The 9254-nt window shown below is 33.4% G+C and overlaps 1 long non-coding RNA gene across 1 annotated transcript; it reads left to right on the top strand.

Annotated features, from left to right (window-relative positions):
* Positions 1 to 3353: 3353 nt before the first annotated feature.
* Positions 3354 to 6641, top strand: LOC141391857 (uncharacterized). The gene is made up of 3 exons (XR_012409730.1): positions 3354 to 4124; positions 4192 to 4284; positions 4344 to 6641. It is a non-coding gene; the product is annotated as an uncharacterized lncRNA (long non-coding RNA).
* Positions 6642 to 9254: the final 2613 nt, after the last annotated feature.

The following is a 9254-nucleotide window of genomic DNA, read 5'->3' on the forward strand; positions in this document are numbered from 1 at the left end:
CGCGCCGATCGGACTATTATTGCGACCTACAGAGCGGCTACAAAATCGAGCAAAAATTTTGTTTTTGGTCCATTTCATCCCTTTAACATTTCACGATCATCGCCAAAAACTAATCAGTTCTATTCTGGTCCAAACCCGACCTCCATACTAAATTTCGTGACAATCGGTCCATAATTGCGGCCTCTAGCTTGATTACAATTTTTAATGGACGGACAGACGGACGGACGGACGGACGGACACACATCGCTAAATCGCTTTATCTCGTCGAGATATGAAGTTTGGTATACCACATGAGGGGTCTACGACGAATATTTCGCGGCGTTACATGAATTTTTGGGAAAACAAACTTATTATACCCTTTTCCACATTGTGGTATAGGGTATAATAAAATTAGAATATTATGATTTTAATTTTTTCGTAATATTGTCTTCGTATTTTTGCAAATAACATGAATACTATAGCCAACCTTCACAACTTAGGTTTCATTTTATTCCTCAAAATGTCTGGATGCTGTTATAATTTTTTTTTATATATTTTTCGTAAGTATGAGCGCTATTGTTTCAAAAATATGTTTGTAAATACGTGAAATTATTTAACAAATTTGATTTTTCGCGAATCCATTGAGACTTTGCGATTATTTTATGCATCATCGCAAAGAGTACAAATTCACTTAACGATAATAGGTTATAACAGCTAACTATATTAAGCCGCGATGTTTTTAGAATTTTTTCTAATTATCATAATTAAAACGGTCATATCTTTTGCGCGCAACGATCAAAGTTTGTAACGAAAACAGATTTGGAATGCTGATTTTTTTCTTAATCCATGTACCAAAAATCATTGATGTAGTATCAAAAATTTTTTTTGATTTTTTTGATATGGAAAAGACAATTTTAGACATTTTTCGTGATATACTTGTGTCGTTCATGAACGAACCGGTTCAAAGGAACGACTCCGTGAAAAGAACGGACCGATCCGTATCCAGCACATTCTTTTATATCGTTCATTTAGATCCCTGATGGCCAAGACATTGCTGCTTACAAAATTAGCAGCAAAACCATCACCTTTAGTTTTACAAAGATTTAAGATTTAATTTATTGAACATTTCATTTACAAACGTTATAATTAGATAGAGTTGTTATGATATTATGTAAAACTTAAGATTATAATTAGTTTTACAAACACACTCACGCAATCAACTCACAAATTTGCACAAACAAAACAATCAATGATTCAGTTAGCTACAATCGTTCAGTAAATCAATGGCTCATATGGTTCACCTCGTTCTTTTTGCTTCTTTCGTTCATATTCAAAACAGTAACCACCACCATTTTTTGCACACAGACAAACTCACACAAGCTGCGTCAGCGCTAGCATCACAAATTTGCACACACAGAAAGTGGCTCATATCGTTTCGTTTGAACGAAAAAGAGCTAACGAACGAAGTGAAAGATCCGGATCTTTTTGGTGAACGGAATGAAAAAGATCGATCCGCTCAATGAACGAGATTGCCCAACACTACTAATGCAAACAACGCAATGTGCGTTGGTATGGGTTGCCTGATGCGGACGTACATCAACATACTTGGCATCAATGGAAAGGTCAAGAGTTCCTCTTCTAAATATAACTTACAGAGGTGGAACATACATTCCACGAATAATGATATAGTCATTATACTAAAAATTTATCAATTTTCACACAAAACTGTTGGTTCATTTCACCCGCTAAATATTACCTGATCATCATATTAAATTGCAGGCTTCTCTTTCTCTTTTTTTCTTTCTCTAGAGAATCGCTACAAAATCGATTAAAATTTTTGTTTTTGGTAAATTTCATCACCTAAATATTTCATGATCACTACCTAAAAGTGATTGTTTCTATCGTAGTGGGAATCCGACCTCCGTACAATATTTCGTGACGATTGGTCCATAATTGCGGTTGGACGGATGAACAGGCACGCATCTCAAAAAATCGGGAGGTATCATTCTATGGGGCTATATTAATACATGGACCGATATAGCCCATTTTCATTGCCAAACATCCTAGGCGTAATATAAATTTGTAGACCAAATTACACAGCTCTATCTTACATATTGCAGGTTTTTTTGAGAAGGTGCGAACACGCTCTACTCACGGCGCCGAACGGCAAGCACCCGCAACTATATACAACACAGTGTTTCTGTTTGCAGTTTCACTGCTCTTTCTTTAAGACTATAATGCCAGGTTCGTATATTTAAAGAAATCCGCCAGTGCGTAAATTCACCTGTAAAGAGTGCTGTTCAATTTTGAACCCAAATCTTTATTTTTATACGTTCTCATCGGTGAAAGTGGTATTGCATGTTTAAGTGGTATCTTTGAATTATTCAAATCGTTTCTGAGAAGATTTTAAAATTACACAAAAAATTAAATTAAACAAATAATATTAAGTCCCTGCCAGTTTATCTTTCAACAGTAAACAATATAAATATAAGTTTGTAAAATGAATTATTGCTTATTTCAATTGAAACATTATTTATTACTTGTAAATTAATATAATTTATTATTCAAAATAATTATTATCTCTAATACGCCATTATACTAATCACTAGTTGTCCCATTTCCTTTGTTTCGTTACAGATTTAATGATGACTTCACTCGATTGGGTGGAACCTAATAATGCAGAGAAATTAACGTACGATTTAAATTAATTGGCCAAAAATGTATGTGATATTTAATCTGATTTAAATACATACTGCAACAACAATACACAAGCACAGCTAGATGGTAGTTACCGGTTAGCTGGGAATTTGTGTTGCTTAAAAGCTACAGCAGAATGATTTCACATTGAACATTATGGCGTTTGGTTTTATGGAACTAGTAAGGATAATAAGCATTTGAGATCTCTTAAGTGGATACCAAGAAATCAATTATTTCAACGATCTAGACTCTTAGCTCAAGTTGTCCCTTGCATATAACCATGTGTCCATTAAAACTGTATACTGCCACAACATCATTATTTATAACAGCATCCGGCAAAAAGGCGCACACGTGCCCTTGATGAGAATAACAGCAGAACAACCACCACTCAGTCTTCGTTCAGAAGTCAATGAATAAGGTTCTATTGTCGCTTGTTTCAATGATTTTTAATTTTAGCAATGCATTAACGCACGCGCTGTTTGTGGAGAGACTGAGAGAGAGTCATATGCGTGAGACCGCAAACAATGCGTTTGTATTAGTGCCGATACCTGATTTATAAAAACAATTTAATATGCAATTTCTAGTTGATAATTAGTTCCATGTACATCAGCATCATGGGTTACCAACGGACATTACGTTGTTTGCATTAGTATTGGAGACATAACATGCTTAATAGTCATTTCTCTAAGGGGACGCATACACAAAAAACAAAAGAAGCGACACACAACCTTCTTCATTGCCTGCTCAGTTGAGACTAAATTGTTTTGTTCTCTCCACATGTTGTATACGTGAATATGTAAATCAATGGTAGGCATTGTGACTCACAAGAGAGCCCATGTGCTCTAAGTGAGCGTAAATTTGTTATCGCTCACAGCCTGTGTAGATGGTAACCAGTGTGGCCATTTTAGCATTTTCGCAGCTAAATTTAGCATTATTTTTTTGAATTTAGCCGCCGAATTTCCATTTAGCATTTAGCATTTTTTTTAGCATTTTCCAATTATTGATTTAGCATTATTTTATCCCAAAAATCTTAAATATTGTAGTACTTTTTTAGAACTTTTGCCTAATTAGTTACGTATGTGCGTTGCGTTATTTAGAACAATAGTAAAATACATGTATTTCAATGAATGTTACTTTTGATTTTTTGAATAACGCCATGCACTTAATTAGGTAATGACCTAAGGCCATACCTATGTACATGGCAACCATTTGCGTAGTGATTAAAAAAAATAAAATATGGCATCACAGCTCAATAGAACAGCTGTTTGAACAGCTCACAACAACGAACAAATGAAGATGTTGTTTGTTTTTGTTTACGTCAAGAATGCGTGCGAGAAATAAGCAATTAAAAACAACAGGAAACTTCCGTGGATTATTGCTCCGATTTAAAGGAATAAAAATATGAATAAGCAAATAAAATAAAAACCAAAAACGTAAAAAATGGAAAGGTTAGTATTTAACTAAAAATTGTAATTAAATTTGTGTACATTTAATCAATTTCAATGATTTGTAAAGGTATCTTAAAAGAAGTGACCCAACTGATTTGGATATTGACGAACTTAGCAGTGACTCCGCTGAAAACACATGCCGGCCCAGCACCAGTAAAAGGTAAATTAGAACTTATTCCGTGTGTTGAAAATGTATTAAAAATCATATAAATATTTCAGAAAATATACCCAAAAACCAAGAAAAACCTGGTTACAGGATCCGAGACTATGTAAGTGGATTGTCGAGCTAAACGACCAGGAGGTAAAGTGTAAATACTGTCAGTGTACTTTAAAACCAAAACTAAGTACACTTCTTACTCATGGAAAATCTACTAGACATTTAGCAGCAGCATCGCCTTTTACAAAGAACAATCAAAAAACACTCGATTTTTCAATATTAAGCAGCAATTCCAAAGTAAAAGAAGCTGAATTGTTAGAGGCTTTATTTGTAGCGGTACACACTACTATAAGGACAGCGGATCATTTAGTCCGTTTGCAAAGAAATATATTAGCTGATAGCAAGGCCGCCGTTGGCATGACATTGGGTCGGACAAAGTGTACTGCCATCATTAAGTCGGTTTTGGCTCCCCATTTTCAACAACTATTGGCTGAAGATATTAGAGACAACTTTTACAGTCTGATTATAGATGAATCCACAGACATAACTGTTAATAAATATTTGGGTATAGTAATACGTTATTACAGTAAGTCTGCCAAGCAAATTGTAAGTACATTTTTAAATCTATGTGCACTTGATGACGCGTCAGCCAATGGAATATGTCAAGCCATTTTTAAAGTTCTTAAGGATTTTAATCTAAAAATTGAAAATATGGTGGGACTAGGAACTGATAATGCCACTGTAATGACTGGAGTTAACCGTGGAGTGATAACAAAACTACGTGAAAAAAATAAAAACATAATACTAGTTCCCTGTGTCTGTCATTCAATTCAGTTGTCAGTGTCTTCAGCATCTAATACTCTACCTGATGAAATTGAGTATTTAGTGAGAGAAACTTACAATTGGTTTTCCAAATCTGCTTTAAGACAAAATCATTATAAAAGCATTTACGCTGCGATTAATGATGACATGCAACCATTGAAACTGGTAAGAGCTTGTGACACTAGATGGTTGTCAATTGAAACTGCTGTAAATCGTATAGAAAGTCAATGGCTAGAGTTGAAAACTCATTTTGAAATTGCCGCAACGGGAGAAAAATGTCATCAAGCCAAAATTTTAAAAAAATTGTACTCTGACAAGAATTTATTATATTTAAAGTTTTTAAAATATTTGCTGTCAGATGTACAAAAATTAAATAAAATGTTTGAAAGTAATAATGCTGACCCTTCTCTGTTGCTATCCGAACTTTATGTGCTTTTGAAAGACCTTTCAAACCAAATTATTTTACGATCTGACACTTTTGATCCGTTAAATTCGCCTTTAGAAGATTTTTTTATTCCAACACCATACTTTAATTACAACTTTGAAGAATTTTTAAAATCAAAGAAAGATATAATCAGTTCTGAAGAAGAACATGAAATAAGAGTTACTTGCCGAAAGTTTATAGCCGAGTTAATATATCAGCTTCGACAACGATTGCCAGCAAATTTTCTAAGTCTTAAAAATACAAATATTTTTTCTGTAGAAAACAGCTTAAAAACTATCAAAATTAAATTACATGAACATTTTCAAGAACAAATGAAGGATTTCACAGTTGATGAAATTACAATTTTAGAGAAGCAATGGGAAAAGCTAAGTACTTATGAATGGACAAACAAAAACTCAACAATTGATTTCTGGATAAGTGTATACGAATATAAAGATGCATTAAATGATAACCCTTTCAATGAATTGTCTTCTTTTGTCATGAAGTTTTTAGTTTTACCATTTAGTAATGCAGAAGTAGAACGAGTTTTCAGCGGAATGAACCTTATAAAAACAAAAATTAGAAATAGAATGATATTGAATACTATGAATTCACTTTTGTATATTAGATGCGGTTTGAAAAGGTTAAATAAATGTTGCGAAAGTTTTAAAATTACAAACGATCTCTTAAAAAAATGTGATAAATTCATGTATGATAGTTCGACCGACTCTTCGGAAAATGATGAAGAATATTCATTTGATGATGTATTTAGTTTATAATTAAAATGTATCATTTGTAAACACTTGATATTAAAAATGGACTGAAATGCTTATAAATTGCGATTTAAATTTTTAAGTTTTTTTGATAAATGTACATATGTATATGTATGTATTTATGTACAAACCAATGTGATATTGAATTTAATCTTCACTTTTTCTGTTACGTATGTAAGAATCTTTATGTTTCTGTTTTATTCAATAAATAGTTTTTTGTTGTTTGTCATGGCTCAACATAGTTGAATTAATACATGACATTGTTTTATCCTAAAGAAATACATTTCTAAGCCAACATAGCATACAAAATTTTAAAAAATAAACTATTTTTTATTAAAAAATACATTTTTAAATTTAGCATTATTTTTTGGCATTTTAATATTTTTTTTTAGCATTTTTTAGCATTTTTTTAATGCTGATTTAGCCGCAACAGATTTTTAGATCTGGTCACACTGATGGTAACACGTTGTGAACAACAACAAATTTACGCTCATTGAGAGCACAAGAGAGACCCAAAAATTTTCTTTGCCTCACTTTGATGTAAATGTACGCTCCCAAAGAGCGTGCGTGCACCCTTTGGCTGATGTAAATGTGGGTAATTTATAATTATGTACACGCACACACACGCATCGATTTAATTTATTTTTGTGGTTTATATGGCTTTGCAAACGTTTAAAGCATTAATTTTGTTTCTTTGCCAATTGCTTTTTTATGTTTTTTTTCATTTTCTTTGAATTGAGAATGAAGAAGAACCTGTTTTGCAATTTGTAAATGATGAAGTAGTACCATAAAGAACTAATTAATATAATACACTACTCTACTTATTAAAATTAATTAAAAATGTTTTTATATTATTTTGATTACCATCAATAGAACCAGATTTTTATACCCTACACCACTATGTGGAAAGGGTATTATAAGTTTGTTTTGGTAAAAATTCATGTAACACCGCGAAATATTCGTCGGAGACCCCCAATGTGGTATACCAATCTTCATATCTCGGCGAGATAAAGCGATTTTGAGATGTGTGTCTGTCCGTCCGTCCGTCCGTGTGTCCGTCTGTCCATTATAAATTGTAATCAAACTCCAGGCCGCAATTATGGACCGATTGTCACGAAATTTGGTATGGAGGTCGGTTTCACATCAGAATAGATCGCTATTTAAATTGGTGATGATCGTGAAATATTTAGCGGGTGAAATGGACCAAAAACATAATTTTTATCCGATTTTGTAGCTGCTCTGTAGGTCGCAATAATAGTCCGATCGCCTCGAAATTTTAAAGAAGGTAAGAGTATATGACAAAGAAGAAGCTTGCAATTTGAGATGGCGATCAGATAATATTTAGAGGGTTAAATGGACCACAACTTTTGTGTGAAAATTGTGAAAAGTTTTAATATACATCTTATATCTTTTTTCCTGGAAGACACATTCCGGGAAAGTAAGCTATACTTGGAAGAGGAACGCTTGAACTTTCTATTGATGTTAATTTAGTTGATGTACGTGATCAGATAACAGAGTTACAGTCTAATATATCCAGTTTTTTGTTTGTAGTGTTATCATAAGCACGCTAGAGGTCGCAATTACAGCTCAATAGTCGCGAAATTTTGCTGGAGGTAAGAGTTTAGGTTGAAGAAAATGCCTATAATTTTGCATGATGATCTGATATTATTTAGCGGGTGACATAGACCATTGCTTTTGTATGAAAAATTTTCAAATTCACATTTCAAATTCATATTTATTGAGTCTTTTTTTAACAATTAACAAATTATAGAATTATAATAAAACGAAAGCTTAAAACTATTTTGTATTGTTTTAATTACATTATTTTTTATATTCAGTAGCAACCTTGTGTGACAAATTAGTGAGTAATTACAATTAGGCATATTTTAATAATTTAATTCGAGCTTGCTCCCGACCCTTTCATTGTATGAAAAATATAAAAATTTTATTTGTGGCCCATATTTTAATTCCTGGAGGGCATATACCGGCAAAGTAGCTTACATATGGAAAAATAACTACTGACATTTCCCCTGATGCAAATTGCAATAATGTGTCTTCTAGATAACGGGCCTACTGCATAATATATAATGGGTTTTGTGTAGAGAACCACAATTTCCTCCCATGCTACAAATTGTATCTATTATGACAGAGAATTTTTCAGTTCAGTTGTCCAATTTGATTTTTCGCTTCGCCAACTATTTTATACTCTCGGCCTTAAGGGTAAAGGGAATATATACAAAATACGACCAAAGATGTGCCTCATCGAAATAATGGTTTTAGACCCCAAGTATATTTGGACGAAATTCGTTTCCGACAATTTGGAGTCGATTTAGCCCTGTCCGTTCTTCTGTCTCTCTTACTGTCTAGCTGGCTGGTGCACACTATACACTTCGTAATATTTTGCCCAAACTTAGTTTAATTTCGAATATGGGCTATATCGGTTCACTCCTTCGGGCAACTCCCCCACAAAAGTTCAAAATTTGTCTGAAAATTTGTGTGAACGATAACTGTCGAAGTGAGCAATCGATTTGGTCCAAACTTTCCATATATTATTATTCTTTCCAGATATAGATCGGACCACAACTTCAAGTACCTCCCTCACAAAATTCGGAAAAGTAAAATTTAAGAGTCCCCTCGAATCGTTTTGAATATTTTCAGCAGCTTGTCCTTGCGTTCCCCTTTACGATGGTACAATTGCAATGGCAATTCTATACTTCCTGAGATTACGGCCGAAATGCTCCAAGAAGCAATGAACAACAAACAAGAAACCTAACTAAAATGGCAAATCCGCAAGATAACTCTTTAGAGGATTTTCTGATTGGTCCAAACTTTGCACATCCTATTATTTCATCCAGTCATGTCCTTCGAGTACCTCCCACACAAAACTTGGGAAAAGTGCAGTTTGAAGACCCGTCGCGGATCTATTTGAATTTTTTGAAGAAGGTTCTTTTTAC

Source organism: Musca autumnalis, unplaced genomic scaffold (assembly GCF_047663935.1).
Source record: "Musca autumnalis isolate F117 unplaced genomic scaffold, ASM4766393v1 scaffold_167, whole genome shotgun sequence".
Classification (NCBI taxonomy): domain Eukaryota; kingdom Metazoa; phylum Arthropoda; class Insecta; order Diptera; family Muscidae; genus Musca; species Musca autumnalis.